Raw genomic sequence first — 20789 nt, forward strand, 5'->3', positions numbered from 1 at the left:
TATATATTTATTATATGTACAACCACAGATAATTAACTACACGAATTACATTATCTACATAATATCGTATTCGCCGATCACAGACGTACACAAATAAACAAACCTTATAATTACCATAAGCACTTTTATTAAAACGTTGACGTCTAGTAGCGATTGAGTCACACGACCACCACTCACTGACTCTTTCTGTCTTCACTTATTACTGATTTGTTTTGGAATTTTAGCTGTTACATAATATAATTGTTTACTTAACCTAGTTAATAGTTTTAACTTTAATATTTTTATATAATATTAGGCATGATATAACAATAACTAATAAGTAAAGATCTAACATAAGAATTTTCATTAAAAAAATTAAAGATTTTAGTACCTCTCATTGTTTTCCATCGTAGTGTAATCTGAAGAGGCAATGATGATGGATTGATTTTCATCGATTAAATAAAGGTTCATGTACCTAAGTATTTGATGTAATGATATAAGCTATTGGTAAAGAAAAATATTAATAAAAAAACTCGCGCGTTAACTAATAAACTCAATGGAGTAAAGAGGCATTATATTATACATAAAGAATACATCGTTATTCAACGCAATGACGCACTACCTACCACACAATTTTGCTCTTTTTACTACCTATATCTAAACTACCAAAGTACTATTTTTAACCCTGAAGGATAAAAGATAATCCAAATCATGGAATTGTCTAGTTTCATAGACGTCAACTCGTCTGGGAAATACTGTTCAAAATTCCAAGTATTTCTTTGGAAATGTGATTCAAAAGACATACAGAAGAGTAGACATTTACAGTGTAGATTGGAAACCACTCATACTTTTGTTTCGTACAAATATGAACGTATAAGGATGTACAACAAAAATGGATTATTTTGTATTATCTTTTTACGTTAAAAATCGTCATATTATTACCATACTATGCGTTGTGAAATATTAAAAACACTGTTTTAGATTCAAGGCGAACCAAAGAACCTATTATTCCTACAACTAGGTTTGTAGAATGGTCATTGTTCAGTTTAATTTTTTTTTACAGCTTATTCAGTTACGGAAAGTAGATGCATTAATAGTAAATCATTCAAGTAGAATCAAGGATATGAAATATATAAATACTTTTGGTAATTATTACCAAAAGTATTTATTTAGCACGCTGAACTCGGTTCAGATATTATTGTAATTTTCCGGACTTATAAAATATTATTTTACAATATTCAACGATTTTCGTGTACTTTAGAGTGAATACACGAACACTTGTTGAGTATAAGGCGGAAATGGTAAGCTATCGGAAAAGAAGTTGGCAATTTATTCCTCCGGTACCACTGAGATTCCGGTTTTACAAGTTTAAAACAATATGTCAAGACCCACGAGTTTGGAGAAATATATTTGGTTTTGTAAATAAATATGCTTGTAAACTAACTTAGTCAATTTAATTTAGCATTAAGTTCTTTAGAAAGTAATTTTATTATTCTTTTTTTTTATATTTAATTTTAATATATTATGGTATAATTTCTACTTTAATGCACTCGTACTCGTACATCATTAAATTAGCATAATTCATCATTAATATTAATACTTACATATATATTAAATCCTATCCCAACTGTCATCATTTTAAATTTTATTAGTTTTTAATTTTAAACATCGAACAATATTATTAAATATGAATTAATATGATTTATGGTTGTTGGTATTATTTTATATTCGTCTTTAACACAAAACATTATCTCATAATTCTCCTTGTATGTATTATGCAGCTGAGCACTTTGTTTTTATATAATTTTTTTGTTAATGTACGCAAAATCAATTCAACATTTGCAATGCAAACATTTAAAGAAAATATTATAGCTAGCGTGTATATAGGTAGGTACTGAATAGTGAAACCGATCTGTTTAAATAATACATACATTGGGTTAGTTTATTTATTAATTTACTTTACATCCTATATACGGCTATACCTGTATGTACCAAATAATAATATTAAATGTAAGACTTGTAAGTAAATATACTGTCTATAGATATTTTATATTTATATTTGTATAGTAGGTAGGTATAATATTATATTAAAATGCATTGGTATAGTTGTTTTGTTTTTATCATGATTTCGTGGTTTTAATAATTGATTGTTTTTTGTAAAAATAGAAGAAAAAATAGTGTACCATTTTGATATATTATTGAAGTTTCAAAATCATAAATCTAAGACTTTAAATATTTTCTATGTTATGCCTTATTAATAAACGCTTTATCCTGCATTAATAATAGTATATTCAAACTTAAATTATGGGTTAAATATTTATGTTAGGTCAAATATTCGATATGAATAGGTTGGTAGTTAAAATTAATAAACAGTTTCGTCATTGGCATAGTATTATGTGCAAGGACTAAGGGCGTAAATCAACTTTGATATACATAACACTAATCACTGGGAATGATTCATCACGCACACTGTCTGTTTTAATTTTTAAACGATTGTATCTGTGTTTAAGAACAGTTGTAATTAATTTAAAACTTATCAAACTTTAATCACCAAAAATATTCAAAGAACTTAGTTGTGTAAAACTTGGGATGTAATATTAATTAAATTCTGCGTATTGATTATCCAAATACTGAAATACCTAACTAAATAAAAGACGTGTATATCCGGTGTCGGGTGTACATTTATAGAACATATTACCTCTATACGTAGTTTATATTATAACGACATATTGCACTTAAGCCAGGTTCACACTACACCGTGACATGTGATTTCGTATTTTTATGTTTATACCAAAATGCAATATCAATGATATGAATATTGTACCTGGTGATAACATAATATTATTTTATTTTAGTTATCACTTTTCCGCACATAAAATATGTAACCACACGGTAAAAAGTTGAATATATTCAACTATGTGGTATCGTTTGGTAACTATGGCATCTGTGATTATTTTACACGTCACGGTGTAATATACACGTATTTTTGTATTTGCTAATAATCATCATTAAAATTTAGTATATCGATTACTGTTTATTTTAATAATGATTGAACAATTTCATTCATCAACACGTCGTGTTGGAAAAACGATCAGGGCTTCTTGGTACACTAATAATCGTTATGCTGCGCATTTATTTATAGTACAGTTGCTTAAAGTTGAGTTGCTTATAAAGTGTATGCTAATAGATTAATTTACTTAAGGATTTCGTTTCTGTTTTAATATTATGCCATTGAAAAATAATCTTTTTATTTTAAAAACTCAATTGTATTCGTATTTGGTAATTGGGTAATTGGGTAATAAATTTATTGAATCTTGAAAATTTAATGCGAACAATCAACTGTGATAAAAAAAAAAAAAATAATTATAATCATAATTGAATCAACGTGTTACAAAGATCCGATAAAATTGTCGCTCCATTGCTCTTAATCGAATTTTCGTTGACGTGCTTCCTAAAATCTTGTACCTACTCCATAGACCGTACCATGGTTGAAATATACAGGTTATTGCATATAGACTCGGATCATCAGAAACAAAATGGCTGCGTAAAGAATATGAAAAATATCAATTTTTCTTATCATAAAAAATACGCCGACAAATTCAAAATTTCGTGTATATATACTTGATTATTAATGGCTCCCTTTACGCTGCCATTTTTGTTTTTATCATAAAATATTTGATTAAGAAGAGGTATAAATGCTACTACAACCTTGTATATTTCAACCACAGACCGTACCTATAATTTTTTTCGTAAATTATAACCCAATCGATAATATCACGTTATCGTCGGACGACTATTAATAATAATAATAATAATTGTCGTATCTGATTTGTGTCAGCATTTTACGAACCGAGGTATCTGGGTACCGTAGGTATACCATGGTTCGATGCGGCGACGAAGTGTCTATGCCAATATACCTGAAGGTTTCAGCTATACTTGCACTTGTCATGACGTTACAGGACGCGAATACGCGATTATGATATGATCGACGAGGTGGTCGGCAAGGACCGGATCGATCACCCTGCAGGCTGCAGCTCTGTCCCGCACGATCTCGTCTGGAAGTCTACGTAAATGTGTCGTTCAATGTCGTCATCGCGTCCTACGCAGGACGTAAGTACCTATAACACTATATAATTTATCACAAAAGTCTCACCTCGAAACCGGTAATCGATGCAGCTTGGCAGCGCGAACATCGATCGAGATCTATTTTACCGGGCTAAGGCGCTGCACGTTAGACGACAATATAATAAAAAAATATAATAATATTTTATATACACGCGCAGTTCTCGTTCTCGTTAGGGATTTTATTTTTATTCGTCGTGTCCTACGCAGGACGTGCATAAAACACTATTATAATTTATCGCAAAAGTCTAGCCTCGAAACCGGAAATCGACGCGGCCGGGCGGCGAACAACGATCGAGATCTGTTTTCCCGGGTTAAGGCGCACACTAGACGACAATATAATAATAATATTTTATATACACACGCAGCGTTCATCTGGAGACATTCATCATCGTTCTCGTTGTGGATTTCATTATTATTGATGACATATACATAATACATATTGTATATTATTATTATTATATTATGTAGTGTTATATGGCGGCGCAAATTTTCTAAAGCGTCCGTAAAAGCCGTATTTTTCTCGTGTGTACGTTTGTCACATGGATTTAGTCATCAAGTGTCAAATAATAATAATAAAAAATATATATATACTATTTTCCTCATGTCCGTAAGATAAAAGTGGGGTTCATAAATGCAATAGTTTACTATAAAACTCGAGGCCAATAATTGAAGTAATGCCGACTAAATTGAGTCATTCGCCTCTATATCCATTGCACTCTTTTTCTTTCTTTTTCTTCTTCTTTTCTTCTTTTTTTTCTACTCTTCCTTTCCCTGGGCACTGACGGTTTTTACTGTCACTAAAACGCGACGCCAATTCTTTTTCCTCTAAATTGTATTTTTAATAGTTATATTACCTTTGGCGTTCCGCCGAGAACTTCAGCTGATTCTCCCTTTGATGTCAATTTAAAAGAAGGCTATATGATAGTTAACTTTAAATGAAATAACAACGGTAATTATTGTACTAAATGTTATTATTATTATTATACGGACATTTTTATAAAATAAATGAATAAAACGAGAAAAGGATATTAGTGCCCATCGATCTCATCAACCGCAGTAGTAATACGATGCATCTTAAACAGTTTGTACCTAATTATTTTATCATATATTAAAAATAGCTTTGGACATAAACGCACGGTAGTGTATTCGTGGTTATTCGGTTCGATATTACTTTTATTTTACTCGAGTTTCCGAAACGTAAAGTTCACTATCAGGGGTGAATAAATCTTATAGTTCGACAATATTGATTATATAGAAATAATACTACCAGAGAAACCGCAGAGATCGACGGCGTTGATGGTGCAGGTGGTGCTGGTGTCTGTTTCTTTTTCTGGCGGTGAAGGTGGTGGAGGTGGTGTTAAGAAAGTCTACACGCAGCGTGAAACATATAACGCAGAAGATACGGTACCGGAGCGCTAGTTCTCGTGTTCTCTGGAGGTTTATGCGTAGACCGCATTCGGGATGCATTTTATTTTTTCAGGGGGATGAGTGGCACGGCAGTCCGCCAGGGGTGACATACCCTTTGGATTTATGTGCTACCGACTACTAAACACATAAATCTGCAGTGCGATAAAACCGTAGTAGAGCCGTTCGAGAATAGAGTGTACACGGTAAACGCTGCTGTAATTAAATGCTTTTTTGGTCACAATATTTATTCCGCCACTATACAACTGATAGCAGCCGCAGTGCTGTGAGAAAAAAGAACCCGTCTTCGTTTTTTTCACTCCCCACACATGAACTCTGCCAATCCCATTGCTATTTCGACGATCGCCAGAATTGGAAACCTATTCATTTGACACAAATGTGTTCATAAATAAGAAACGTTTAAACGACTGTCGGCGGGAAATAAATACTTTTACTCGATGGGCACACGCGATAAAATTAATATGGATATAATCGCGGCGTTCTACGAAAATAGACGAGTTAAACTTAACCATATTATGTATTTGAATTTGAGTTTTTACTATTGTCTATTGTATCCTTGTCATGTAAAATCAAATTTTTTTGAATCAACTCCGTACCTACGCGTAACTATATCCATTGACCATTTAACTATAATTATTATTCCTTATTAATGGTATTTAGTACAAAGTTTAAATTGTGAAGGCACCTATTCAATTTTAATAATAATATATTTTAAATTATTTATTTTATTGATTTCAATGAAAGATGATAAGTATGGTGTTGGATGAAATTGTATAGTAATTATATTATTAATTTTCTAAAATATAAAAATCAGAATATTCTAATATTCACAGAAATTGTAACAACAAGTAACTATATTTATTTAAATCAAATCATAAAAATATTCAGACTTTCGGGAACGTTCTTGAAAATTACAAAATAATGATGTTGCCTTGAAAAAATAATTTAAATCTAAATAGTTCCTATAGTGTAAAGTATTGATACTACTCATCGTAATAATCTATTATTTTATAATTGTCTGTATCTTATATTATATATAATGTATAAAAGTACAAGGTATATTAGGCTTACGCACAGTGCTCGAATTGGGAAAAATTAAGTAGAGGAGCTAATTTAACGATTTATAAACTGCGTTCCAATGGCGTAATTATTCAAAACAGACCATAAAAAAAATAGTAGGGGTACGCAAAAAAAAAATATAGTAGGGAGCTCCGTCCCCCTGCGCATCCCCCCAATTCGAGCACTGCTTACGCATTACGCATATTATATAGCTATATTATAATCTGAGCTAAATTAGGTATCTATGTTTTTCATGGAATCGATATTCATGCCATAGATCACGCAACCCTTATATTTTGCAGTGAACAATCAAATGCCTATAATTTAAGTACAACGAATAAACTATACGCTGGAACAATGACGAATATAAACACGGGCCGTGCGTGAAAGAAACATCGGTGTATAACTATATAATAATATTATGATTGTATACGATATACGCATGTTTCACATAATATAATATTATTATCATTATGTTATTACTTTTGGGCTCAAAATTCGGTACACTATTTCACCGTTGTCACCAGCCGCGTTCAGCTGCTCGTTTTTACTACCCTCTCTAATACCGTCTACATTACCGTAAAAGCGTATATCGCGTGATGCGTCACAACAACTGTTCCCTGCCAGTTATTCGATACTGTGTCGTGCGAGCACATCCCCCCAAAAACGACATGACAATATAGCCGTGCACTTAGATCCGATTTTTACGCGTAAAACGTTCGGTGTTTTTTTTGGTCTTCGGACGAATTTTTGTCACGAAACCGATGATGACTTTAACGCATAGATAATTGATTCACGTTGCTGCAGTTTGAAAATAAACACCGATGGGGAGGCAATAAGCTCCAAATACCATAATATAATATTATTGTGATCGCACACTGCAGTGATGTTTGCTGCTTTTCCCGTTAAAGCGGTAAATGGCTCGTCGGCATGGTGCTTTCACGCGCGTGAATAACGCGGCATTGTAACCAATTACAAAATCACGCGACGTTAAAATAGCGCTTTCTGTTTGGTAGAGACTATAAATGCGGGAAAACGATAAACGCCCGTAGTACAGCTGGTTACCCTGTATATTATTATATAGCAATGAGGATGTTCGCATAATATATTTATAACATTGATTAAATATACTAAACATAAATAAGTATATTTAATCAATGTTTATAATATTTAGGGCACAACATCACTCTAGCCACATCTGCCCATGGTCCATCGTTCGTTATTATTATTACTATAATAGTATTATTAAACTGTATTACATCTGTGACGAGATCCATGTTTTGAAAATATCAGTGGGAGAATTACAGGTCACGAATAAATAATATAAAATTATATTTTTATATATTGTACTTAATTTGGAATCATAATATTACGTTTTATATGCGTAGGGTCCAACACATATTGCGAATTCAACATAACGTAGTTTGTGATGTTTAAAACAAGATTGTTACATTTTTTCGTGAGATTGACGTTTGAAATTTGCTTTTTGCTGTTCATTTTGGTACTTGACGTTGACGTATTTTAACTCTAACGGTCAAGAATAACAATGTGTTAGTTTTAAAATGTATTCCAACTCCGTTAGACAGTAGAAATATACATTTAAATTGACATTTTGTCGGGAAATAAACTGAATTAAATATGTGAAAAACTTTATTTTGAACCTATCGTATATAGGTATCTAGTTATTTATTCGCGAGAAAAGTAAAAAGTTAATAACAAGAACCATATTCGCATAATATAGAGTGTTTATACGATGGTGAAAGCGAGGATGAAAATGTTCGTAAAAATATGGTATTCGCACTATCATTCAATTCCATTATAAAATTGTACTTGGTATATCTGCGAGTGTCGACCATTTATGAAATAACACGATCTGACTAGAAACAACTCGTAATATGAATGCTTTTATTATTACACTTATACACAAATTCTTGTCACGAAACTTACTCTATTCGAGAGTAATTTTTGTAATTTATTTAAAAAAATAAAAACATACGCATAATAATATATACAAACCTATAAAAAATGTCCAGTCATAAACTTTTTATCATTATCATATTATAGATGTTGTTTTATATTCCCCAATGTTATTTACCGGGAACGGAAGCGGTAGTTCCTCATTATTGAACTGCGAAATTTGACGTTTTTCACGTGCAACTGGGGAATAAATCATATCTAACCACGACTAAAAAAGGGAGATTGCCACCATTTTGTTTTTATTATAATTTACATTCGTTTTTGAAATATTGTTGCATAATAAAGTAATAGCTGTCAATACGCACAACATATCATTATGTATTATATAGCGTGTTTTTATCATGAAGTTATATACTAATGTAAACAAATATGTTCAATGCAGTACCTATAATTCAGATAGGTAATATTATTATTGTTAGAACAAATTACAAATTTTAATTAAGAGCTAATTGGATTTTTGTAGGGTAAAAAAATATACTGTTCATATTTTTAAAAAGAAATTGTTGATTTAAAAGAATTGGGTTATGTGAATTGCGTCACATTTTCTTAAAAACTAGGTGAAATGCGTATCTGTTGTATTTTATACAATGAACAAATTTCTGTTTGCCCTGAATGCTATGTGTTTTGTATTGGTTTGTGAAACGTATTGTTATTCTATTATATTATTGTGTCTATGATATATTTTCTAAGGTATTCTTCTACAAAAGTGTTCAAGTGTTCTGATCATCTTAGAAAAACTTTGAACTGTAACAATTGTGCGGCAGCTTTTTTTCTCACTTATTGGCGCGCGAGTTATTAACTTCTTTTACGATCATGCACATAAACTATGGTCAAAACACCACTTTTTACTAGGTACATGACGTGTCGTTTTGATTCAAGGGCTGGATGGTATACTAAGAGAGATGTAATATAAAATAAACGCTCAAATTGGATTGTCGAGCGCTAGAAAAAAATAAAGAAAAAATAAGAGTAGTTATACAAGACAAAAATAATCGTTTTCCTGGTTACAGTTTTATAATAGGTTACGGTCGACCACGATGTCAACAATATTCTTCTTTGGCCAAGTGAATGGATAAAACTGTTTTCAAACTCTTTTGTTAATAGTGTGTCATCGCTGACCGGCCGTTACGGGCTGAGTAAAATGTGTACAACGAAATATTGTAAAGCAAATTCTGCGTTTGACATTTTAACACTCAATATTTTGGTTTAAGCTACTGACGGAGATATTGAAACAAATAACTGGATTTATATTAATATATTATTATCACTAGATAATTAGAAACTATTTCTGTTACGGAAATATTTTCATTATTTTTTTAAATAACGCATCATACTCAAATATTAGTATATATTAAACTAACTCGACAAACGTTGGAGTTAATATGTTGATTTAATTATTTGAAATATAATGCATTTTCGACAGAATATTATGCCTATGATAATATAATTGTGAATATATATATAAGGTCAGGAATATATTATTATATTATTTTTAAATTAATTTTTTTTATGAATTATAAATTTTTATTTTATGGGTGAATTTAAATCATCTGACCACGCCTAGTTAAATAATATGCAAATCATAAAGCAGAATACTCTATAAACAAACAAAGTAATACAATACATTGATAAAGTAGGTATAGGTACCTAACGAAATATAATCTCGAATATGATATAGTGTTATTTATAAGGAATATCCATGTCACATATTTTATAAGCAACGCAAATGTATCGTTATGTTCTGTATATAAATAAAATAAAATTACTAGTTTCATACTAATCATAACAATATTAATATTTTTCATTTATCTGTTGGTTTGTTAAGCCATTCATAGTGTATATTCAATTGTGAATTAAAAAAAATAACAATTATACAAATAAGCTCGACCCAACCACCAATAGGTAAGTAAGAATCGGTTAATTATTATATTTACTATTTTTTTAAATGTATCTTACCTAAATTGTAATAATGAAAATAATGTGTAGGTAAAATTATAAGCATAATATATAAATTGTATTTATTTTTATAACTTTATTGATGCGTTTTACAAAATTTTTATTTTTTTCTATTTTTATAAGAAATATACCATCTGTACCCTGAGGCACAATAAGAATATGGGCTAAATTACAGCGACATTGAAAAAAATACGTTGTTGGAAGAAGCCACCCAGTAATGACACTTCCTACGTTTTACAAAATGCGATTGTAAAAATGAAATATAAATATATAATATAATACAATAAGTATTTTATTATTTCTTCACTATAACAGTATATTAGAGGTTATTACTTTCGTTTTATGAAGTCAAACATTTTTCTTGTAAATTAAGGTAAATATTATTTTGTTTACTATTGAAAATTATTTTATAGGAATTTTTACTCTCGTCTACATCCCAGTTTGATATAATAATCTCGTAGCAAGCTGAACTTTTGTATTCAAATTGAATATAACACGATTCATTCAAAGCACACACTTCTAACAATTTATAACAATATAGGTAATGTACCAAAAGAAAATAAATATATTTTTAAAATTAATACGTACTTGCTTCAGGTTATGGCTGTATGGGTATATATTTTAAACAGCAGGTTTCTTTTATCACATATATACCCGGTTCATTACAAAATCGTAATACAATATTTCAATATAATATAAAATATGTAATAAAAATTTCATAAACGTAACAAGTAACAATAATAATTTTTGGAATCATGCTAAATATTATTTTAAATGAATGTAAATATTCTTTGATAGTATAAATCGATTATTGATAGAAGTACACTAGTATGAGTGTTTTCTAAAAATAATTTAAGTATATTATGTTTCAATCGACAAATTCTATTTGATTTTAGTGCACAATAACACTGTTCATAAGAACGTTTTCAAAAAGTTCTTAACAGTGTTATTCGAAAAGTTTTTCATCATAGTGCAGTAATGTATTATTAGTTAAATGAAAAATTCAGCTAGAGTAGGTATTATTTTATGTTGTTAGTATAAGAACTCGCAAGCTAGTTAACATTTTAATTTTACCATAAACTTTGTAGAATAAATTATGTTGAGTTTTCATCATCGGATATGAAGTTTGTTCTGAGTAAATGTCATAAAGATAAAATTGGATTTAAAAATTAGGTTATCTACTTAATAGAAGAATTGATTTAATATGGTTAACTTACAATAATATTAATGTAAACAGTTTCGCATTGTAAATAGTTTGAATAATTAATTATGCGTACATTTTATGAAATCAATACATACATAAAACAAATATTTTTTAGACTTTAACAAGGATCTTAATAGTTGAGTACCTATATTATAATTATATAGTAACTTATATATTATAGCTATCGGTATAATTAATATAATATAATATCATATTGAGGTTATATATTACGTTTATAATATAAACCTACGAATAATCCAGATGCTAAGTACTCATATATTTTTATCAGTCTATAAGCTGTTTTTGAAATACACGTCCTATTGTTCTTAATGTTCTTAAATTAGAAAATTATTTGATCACGGAGAAACTTGTATATTTTTCATGCATGTTGAGTGTTTCTGACTTGTTGAAAATTTGTTGTATCCATATAATTTCTTTCGGGGGTGGAGTTACATAATTAGGGATGAAAGTTGTAATTGAAGTTTTAGTCGTAGAACGTCAAAATTTTTAATACGTCTCGGTATGAGAGCCTCTCAATGCAACATTAATTAAATAATACACTTGGTACACAATAGGTTTTACACAATTTGTTTCTAAACATACTTATGGAAAATATATTGTTAATTTAAACACGCCAGAGTTAAGTATGTAAATACGTTCATATAATCATATTACAATACTAACGTTTTGTATTAAATATTAACTAAATACATTTATTAGTATACGAAAATATTAATAAACACTAGAAAATAACAATTGCCGTGAAACCAAAATAAGCCCAAATAATAATCAGTATAGGTAATATATAAAGATAAATAGATTGTGGCTCGGCGCGGCGCAGAGGCTGAAATCAATCACACGACGTGATTGAGAGTAAGCAACAGCCGCTGCCACTAGTTCTCGGATGGGTGACCACCTGGGTTCGTAGTGCGCAAAACCTTGCCATACTTACACGTGTTCCTAACCATACGAACCAACCCAACCGTATCAACCCTACTGTACGAACCCTACCAACATTGCAGTCTAATGACCTCAGTCGTCGAAGCCCTAAACTTAATAAAAAAAAAGATAGATAAGAATAAAATACCTAACAGACAGAATATTTAGTTGACAGTTCTATACAGTTATTTAAATTGTAAATAGTAGATGTTCAATGGTAACTAATCACTATAGTTATAAATAGATTCACAAAAAAACAACCAGCTATTCAAGTGAATAAAAATTATTATTACTTAATTTATTTGGATAAAATAGGTAACAAATAAATAATAAATTATAATACGATACATTAAAAAAAATCTGAAACTATCATTCTACTATAAATCACCATACATAAGACAATGCTTGATCCCAATCCAGTAATAATCCTATGGCCACAATCTTTAAAGTTATTGGGTATTTCAAATCCTAATCAAAGACTTATGTCTCAATAAACTGAAAAAGCAATACATCACGATTACCATTGTATGAAGATTTATGTGAGCATCTAACTAATGTTTCGTATACGCTCTATATTATTATTATTTTTAATGATTCTGATTATAAATGTATATATTATTATTAAAATATTACTTAGGTTGATATACAATTATTATTTACATAACCATGAAATATGGGTCAATACGTAGGTATCTAAGATTTTTTTTTTCAAATTATATTTTTGATTAGATTCTTTTTTATATAAACATTAAACAATAGTCTCTGCAATCAAAACCTAAGCTATAATCCTATAAATATTACTGAAAATAAGTATAATTAGTGGAAGACCTGAAAAGTCAACAGAAGCGTAGGAGTTTATATTTCAATTATATTGTTTAGTACGATAATTAATCAATTACTGATCAGGATGACCTACTAACAGACATTTTAGGATAGCTTTAAAAAGAAGCCTGAGAAGTTACTCTGCTTATTATATAGTAGATTGGTGTCAAGTATATTTCATAATTATTGTTACTATCACTATTGTAATAGATGTGTTATAGATGTGTTAAATTTTAATTCAAGGATATACCTATTACTATTGAATACGATGAAAAACGATTTTGAGCATAAATGGTCTCTCAGCCTAAATCTTAGGATATTATAATGTTATATAATTTTATTGCTTTATTAATTTATTTTTCCTTTAGTCACGCTAATTGTTGCCAAAAAAAATTGTATAATATATTATATAGTTATTTTTATAATATTATTCTATATAATAATTAATAATACTTGGTAGCTGTGTAATTGTATATAATAAATTATAATCTACGTATGATAACAAAAAGTTTAACTTTCTCTGATAAAAACATTTTTTGAATAACAACATAATTAATTAATTTTTTTTTTTTTATTCATCTAAATATACAATTTTTTCAACACTTGAACTTGAAGTAGGTACCTATTAAAACCAATTATGCTTATGCACTTATTTTTAATATTTTTTAAATTACTATAAGATGTAAGATTCTCTATTTTTGAGATTTTTAGATTTCTGTAAATTATTATTTATTTTTAATTATAAAATAATTTACAAATTTTCGTGATTGTAAAAATTTGATCTTCAAACGTGTTGGTAAAAATTGTGCTTAATATGTATTTTAAATATTTTTAAATTGCTTTATTTACAATTTATGTAAGATTCTGTATCATATTGTTGAGGTTTTTGACCAAGCTTAAATATTTTTATCAACACTTCTAACTATAGAAACCACACCATTGCCCATATATACACTGTATAGGTATTAGCTAATATATTCATAGACTTTTAAGGAAAGTCAATTATTGATTAAGTATAATGTATATGCACAAAACTTAATATTTTCAGTTTTTAATCTGTTTATTAATCATAAAATATAATATAGCTTATATTTTTGTAAAACAAAAACAGAATTTTTAATTTTCTTTACTATTGCGATTTTTAATTTTTAATTTTTTTTATCATATTTTTGTTTATAACTAGCTGTATTAAACAACGTGGCCTGGGGATAAATAAAATCAAGATAGGCAATCCTGCACCAAGTCCTGCGGTGAATAGTAAGTAACTTTTTTTATCTTATGTGTTAATTGCGAACGGAAATAAACGAATATATTATTGTAATATGCGGGTAAGCCACCCTGATCAAATAGTTCAAACACTTCAAGCTATTATCTAAAATTCTATACCTTTCTTGAATCGCAAATGTCAGGCGAGTATATTTTGATTCTAGGTATAAACCTCTGGCCTAAACAACAGACTTTACATTGTATATTATAATAGTTGTAGGTATTCTAATACTATTAAGGCCCATGTGGGATCTCAAATAATATGTGTGCAGAATCGGTGCTAATTGGTATAAAATGTAAATTTTCATGTACTTACGTCATATCGTAGATATTATAATTCTCCTAATATTATCAGCTATATTAGCTGACTATATATTATAATCTATCCGTCCAACGTTTACATTTTGCATCAGTTGAAAATATATTATCAATATTGTATTTTGTCAGAATCGGTCGAGATTTTTTTAGTTTATAAATCCTAAACATACACTTCGTCTCTTATATATCTATATTTAATAGTAGTTACTTAATTTTATATCTATATCATATAATAGTTTTATTAGCCTAAATGACAAAATATAATACAATACAGACAATTATATCCAATAATAATAACTAGTTTATTGTCTGCAACCAATGACAACCCTATAATATATAAACAAAAATAAGTTATAGGAAAGCTCACTCTGTGCTAAATTGCTAGTTTCTAAACGTACTTTAATACAACGTAATAAATTATTTTTCTAAATACAATTTATGCACTTTAACTACACGGACAATAAATAAATACCTTAATAATATCAACAATCGTAACTGTGTTCTGGTTGGTAACTAACAGTCAGACGGACACAAGATAAAGTGTTTTAAACATATTATGTTTAGAAACCTAAAACATTCGATTTTCGTGTGAACTAAAATTCATCAGCGGCTATATAAGTGCAACTCAGTCACTTTTGTAGGCAATGTGTGAAAATACGATTTGATGTATGCTGCTTGTACCTGATCTGCCAGATAACCAATGGAAACTAATAAAATTATAAATACTAATTTATATTATTTATTTCTCCTACAAACAATAGCAACCATTAAAAAACAAAAATGTAAATCTCAAAATTCCTGTTTGAGCACCTCCTCGGGTTGGATTTACCTGGTCAAATTGTGAATCTAAACCATCCAGGGAACCACTCAAACACTCACAATAAATGTCATCAACATCGGCCCAGTCATAGGCGCAATTTCAACTTTTGGCTTAGGGGGGGCTGAATATATTAAAGGCAAGCAGACTATTGCAATATAGCATATTAAAATTGTATGTCCTAGGTTTGAGGGGAGGGGGCTACGGCGAAGTTTGAGGGGGGGGTAGCACTCCCAAGCCCCCCAATTTGCACCTATGGGCTCAGCTGTTCTTAATTGATTAATTTCTATACATATTTCACACCATTTTAATATATTATATAGATAGATTTTTATAAAAATTGATATATTATAATACGATACAAATTCAAAAGCTACTTAATAAATTGCTATTTAACTATACCATGGACTTTGAACCAAATTAATTACTTAGAATATTATGTAACTTCAATATGTTGAACCTATATGTTAAGTAAACAAAATACGAATATATATTTTTTATTTATTTTTGTCTCAATGCTAAACAGTAATTATAATATAATGTATTTATGTTTACTACCTAATCATTATCAATTTATCATTATCAGAAACTTGTATAATGTATTTTTAAAACTAAGACATTTCTGTAGGCAACAAGAAAAGAATATAAGCGTATATATTGTAGTGGTTCACTTATTAGTTATTATAATGTCTAATGATAAGTTTAAGAATATAATTTAATTTTTAATTAAATAATCCCAATACTTTAATAGTTTAGAGTTTACCTGTATTAAAAACGAATTGTAGGAATTCTTTTCCGATATTTTATCATAATTAACAATATTGATTTAGTTCGTGATAGGATTATTACACGTTTCAAACAACATAGTTTGAACTAAATGTCAAACTTAGGCTTGAAATACTAAAATTAAAAATTAATTTAGTAAAATATTTTACATTATACCTACGTATATGGCATATTTATATAGATTGTTGAATTTTACTTCTCGGAACAATTCATATCAACACGTCGATAAAACACACAAAAAAAAAAGGTCAGGTTGCTAGTAGCTTGAATCCTAACGGTCGCCGTTCCATATATAGGTATACAATGTACACGTTTATTTTAATTATTCATAATAACTAATTATTTATTCACTTTATCGGACTAAATTTATGTCTATGACACTCAAAAGAAAGTGGCTTTATCTTGGTGAAAACATTTTCGAAATCGGTTCAGTAGTTCCAAAGATTACCCTCAACAACGTCAACTAACAACTCCTCTTTATAAAATAGTATAGATGAATATAAAATATAGACTGTATTGCAAAATAACTTTCTGCAAATGTTGATACCTTATACGAATACGCATCCAACTGTTTATTATTTAAGTATTTTAAATTTTTATGAACGGTGGATATACAATTTGATGTGTATTTCTACTGTTGCTCACATCTATATTCTATACTTTAAGTGTTTATGAATAATGAATTAATGGATTAATATTGAATACATTTTAAACATCAACAATCAACATTTTCAGTAAAAGGTTTTAAATATTTAGACATATATATATATATATATATATATATTTGACAATGGTAACTAAACATTTAATAAAAATAAAAGATGAGGTCACAAATACTTTAACTTTCATAAAACAAAACAAAAGAAACACTGCAAAGTTGACCGAAAAGTGAACTTTAACATGATAACAATAAAATTGCACTGTTTATATAAATACTAACGTTGATACCATAAATCGTCTTAAGAGATCAGTTTTGGATGTCAACGTTCAGTATATTGTATCAAAAGTTAAAATTTAATGGAGGCGAAAAAAATATAATATACTTGTTGAGAATTCGAGAGGAATATTAATTGTTTTGACACAAATACACAATATAGGAATTATATTAGTAAAATGTACACAGACAAATACATTTTTGACAACACAATGTTTTAGTTTCTTCACTCTCGTTCGATCAGCAGCAGACTAGGCAGTAGGCATCATTGCAATACTGTTTTCACTTCATTTCTGCGGTCGTGAAATTCTGTATTAGTACTGTTTTGATTTTCATCGCGAACCATAGTATAATATTATAATTGATTTAATATTTTCAGACACAATAATTAATATCTTTTTATTGTTATGATCAAAATGTTACATTTATGCGGACTCGGGTTGCAGCTGTTAGTTCAGTTATCAAATGTCTATTGCAGGCCGATACCTATCTACATTTTATCCACAACAACCGATTCCGACTCGAGAGCCTATACCACTATACCAGTGACGAAGTCATCACTACACGACAACCGCTGGATTGATATAATAGTGTTATTATTCAGTTGGTTGTTCTCCGTCCGTTGTGTTTGATATTATAAAAAAAATTGCTATAAATCATTTCTGTATTTAAGTATTCGATTATATTATGGTCATGTATTTAAACCTGCGTTACAATAATATAATATGCATTATTATTAAGCCGCATAGATACTATAACTTATAAGTACCTATTTAATTTATTTATCAATCAATATTGTGTCGCCTGACACCTACTACCAATAAGTCCTTTATGCGGAACGGGCAGCGTCATTAAAAAAAACAAACAAACAAACAAACACAAATGATTAAATTTTTTATTTATATTACGTATAAAACAATCAATTAACAACTCAGATTTTTTTTCGTATTTCAAAACATTGTAAAATAATAATATGTAACTCCTATAATTACCCATCAAAAATAAAAACTGATAAACACGAAGACAAAAGATAATCATTAACATAATCTGAAACTCATTTCGTTTGTTCAATGAACGTTTGTTGGTTCTAATTCAAAAATACAATGTTATATTTATGTTTACCAGCTGCGCAACTTGCCCGACCGTCAGATTCCCAAGTGGTATAAGTTGAACATAGACAATTAAAATCTTACAAATATCATGTATACTGCGATGTTTCTTCTTAATTTCGAACACAAAGGAAGATATTATTTTCATTGTGGCATACAACCGAAATTAGTTTTTATTTTATTTTAAACACGGACCACTACAGTTTATAATAATATGTAAAATGTGTTCGAATTTTATTCATTATTAGGATTCTTTATTTTCGTTAGCGTTAACAGTGAGTGATTTACAACGGAATCGAACCAACTTCCTCATAAATTGGCCAGTAGGATTTAAATATTTAGGCAATACTCAAAAAGATTTACTGTACTATTCAAAAGGAAAGTGGTATTGTGGAAACCTCTAATAACGACCTTCTGTAATAAATAATTATTCAATTATTTTCTCTTTTCACAAGGCGAGGATAAGCCATTCAATGTTTTTTTAACCCCTTCCCCTTTCAACACGGAAAAAGAATAAAAATAAAATAAACAAATAGAAAAATATACATGCATATAAATTCAGGAGGGTCATAAATTAACCAGATAAAGTAGAAAGAGAACAACACAAAAAAATTCGCAAGAGCCACAAAGCCACCCGTTAAAAAGGACTTCAAAACCTCTAAATAACAAGTAGCAAACCCTTAATTCTACTTACCAACAGCGACATTTATACGTTTTTGAGGCCCACGAGAAAAATATGGTTACTTATCACGGTTTCGGAACAATACCCAGAGACATATTTTCACAAAATATTACATTACAATATTGTTGTGAGAATAATACAAGAGTGCTAATATTACCGTAATAATAATAATCATAATTATAACAATAGTAATAATATTAATAACAATATATATTAATATGTATGCCAAGCACCAAAATTATCCACCTGAACGTTAAACGTAAAACGCGTTTAACATATTTTATGTTTTTAAAAAAAAAAAAATAACAAAACTCAGGTTGATTAAAAAATGTATCTAAATAAATATTTATTTAATTTTTATTTATTTGATGTACATATTATAACGATAAAGTCATAATAATATCATTCCACATAAAACTGTACGGTATGTTAATTTAATAGTAATCGTTATTTTTGTTTAATATAATACCTACCAAATAGGGTTTAACGGTAATATAAATTACTCTACGTATATTCGTATACACATTGTACACTTAACAAAATTAAATTATATTATTATGGTTTTTATTTAAAAAAAAAAATAATGTGGCACCACTCAATTCGATATTTTTAGTTTGATAAAAATATAATCGGAATAGGTACTTCGAAGAGAGATTGAAAATCATTCTAATTAACAATAATAATTTTTAGTCGAGTTCTATGATATTGGTATTTATAAATTATATAATTTAACCAGGGGAGGGGGGGATTGGCGATATCTACATGCAGAGATCTGAAATAGTACCTAATATTTTATTTATTTTACTCGGTAAAAACTTGAAAGTATAAAACGATAGTATAGTTTATTTTAATACTATAATGTCGACTATCATAATTTTATTTTATAATATTATTTGTACGCCTTATGTTTTGTCAATCGGTCATATTGTTCTCACTTCTGACCGACTTAGGTGCATAATATGTGCACCCATTAGTAATTACTAGGGATCAACATTTCCGAAAAAAAAGGTTTTCAGAAAAAAACCCGGGTTTTTCCCGTTTTTTTGGAAAAATTGGTTTCATTTAAAATTTCCGGAAAAATAGTTTTGACGAAAAAAACTGGTTTTTTTTCCTGAAAAATTGAAAAAATGGTTTTTTTTCTAAAGAACTTAAAAAGTAATGTATATAGTAGAAACAATCTAATAAATAATGATAGTTGATAATCATATTACATACATATTATATATACCACACCTAAGTTAAAGTCTGTAGTGGATAAATCTAGAGGATTCTATACTTGATTTATAAATAATTATAATTTGTAATATTAACTACAAAAGTACTAACTATTAAGTATTTACTAATTACCTAGTTATTTCTTATTATTTCTTAATATTATTTTATATTTAAAT

At 28.8% G+C, this 20789-nt stretch overlaps 1 long non-coding RNA gene across 2 annotated transcripts; it reads left to right on the forward strand.

The window, feature by feature from the left end:
* The first annotated feature begins 10039 nt into the window (after nt 1-10039).
* On the forward strand, nt 10040-19576 carry LOC115033764. 2 transcript variants are annotated; one of them, XR_003839076.1, is made up of 4 exons: nt 10040-10467; nt 10645-11062; nt 14670-14743; nt 17987-19576. It is a non-coding gene; the product is annotated as an uncharacterized LOC115033764 (long non-coding RNA). The 2 variants fall into 2 exon arrangements; XR_003839075.1 differs by lacking the exon at nt 17987-19576 and having other exon boundaries at nt 14670-16362.
* Nucleotides 19577-20789: the final 1213 nt, after the last annotated feature.

Source organism: Acyrthosiphon pisum, chromosome A1, assembly GCF_005508785.2.
Source record: "Acyrthosiphon pisum isolate AL4f chromosome A1, pea_aphid_22Mar2018_4r6ur, whole genome shotgun sequence".
NCBI classification, from domain to species: domain Eukaryota; kingdom Metazoa; phylum Arthropoda; class Insecta; order Hemiptera; family Aphididae; genus Acyrthosiphon; species Acyrthosiphon pisum.